Source organism: Littorina saxatilis, linkage group LG10 (assembly GCF_037325665.1).
Source record: "Littorina saxatilis isolate snail1 linkage group LG10, US_GU_Lsax_2.0, whole genome shotgun sequence".
Lineage (NCBI taxonomy): Eukaryota > Metazoa > Mollusca > Gastropoda > Littorinimorpha > Littorinidae > Littorina > Littorina saxatilis.
The window spans coordinates 15,594,670-15,595,850 of NC_090254.1; the positions used below are offsets into that span (position 1 = coordinate 15,594,670).

General features: G+C 42.0%; 1 long non-coding RNA gene across 1 annotated transcript in view; it reads right to left on the bottom strand.

Moving 5' to 3' along the window:
- Positions 1 to 1,155, bottom strand: part of LOC138979204 (uncharacterized) — a 2,791-nt gene extending 1,636 nt beyond the window's left edge. Inside the window, exon 1 of the long non-coding RNA XR_011459932.1 lies at positions 891 to 1,155. This is a non-coding gene — a long non-coding RNA (uncharacterized lncRNA). The remainder of the gene's footprint in view (positions 1 to 890) is intronic.
- Positions 1,156 to 1,181: the final 26 nt, after the last annotated feature.

Here is a 1,181-nt window from a genome sequence, read left to right on the forward strand (position 1 = left end):
CAAAACGAACAAGAACTACAGGGCGACCATAATAATACAAATAACTTACATGTACATGCGTTGAGCCAATTACTTCATATATATATATAGCGGACACCAACTACAAATTAGGGACCAGCTGATTAAGTCTTGTAGGCCAAATTGTCTTACTTTCACGTTTTGTTTTAAAATGTTATTATTGTTTTTGTGGCAGGTTGGGGAAACAGTGGTTGTTTATATATATATGGTTGTGTATCGGGTATTCGATAACATAATTTATCTCATCAATCTATATTAATCTATATCAGTAAGTATGCATTGACTTCCGGGAGGACCGGCACGGTTGGCCAAGTGGTAAGGCGTCCGCCCCGTGATCGGGATGTCGTGGGTTCGAACCCCGGCCGGGTCATACCTAAGACTTTAAAATTGGCAATCTAGTGGCTGCCCCGCCTGGCGTCTGGCATTATGGGGTTAGTGCTAGGACTGGTTGGTTCGGTGTCAGAATAATGTGACTGGGTGAGACACGAAGCCTGTGCTGCGACTTCTGTCTTGTGTGTGGCGCACGTTATATGTCAAAGCAGCACCGCTCTGATATGACTCTTCGTGGTCGGTTGGGCGTTAAGCAAACAAACAAACAAACAAACAAACAAACAAACTTCCGGGAGAGAACTAATATATCGAGGACGAAAAGGTCGAGGCACAAAAGGTCGAGGATAGTTTGGTCCTCGACCATTTGTCGCGAACCCATTGACTGTACGGCCACAATTCTGACAAAGTATAAGCGTCATAATATGCGTTCTCACGGGAGAAAAACAAAGGTGTGAACAAACGAAGATGGACAATAACCCCTCCGTCAGAACCCCCCCCCCCCCCACCCCCCATGTACAATGATTTTAGATAACACAAATTACCTGTTTCATAATCAGAGTCACCAGAGCCAACAAGTGTTGCAGGAGTTGTTTCTGCCCCTGAGGATAAAAGCACTTTTTAATAGATAATGATTGTTGTCGTTTGTTTGTTGTTAGTTGCTTATTTGTATTGGTTTTCGTTTGCTTGTTTGCTTATTTGTTTGTTTGTTTGTTTGCTTGTTTGTTTGTTTGTTTGTTTGTTGGTTGGTTGGTTATCTTTTTGGCTGTCTGTTGTTAATGTTTCTTTCTTTCTTTCGGTCTTTTCTGTTGTTCTTTCTTTCCTTCTTTTTCATT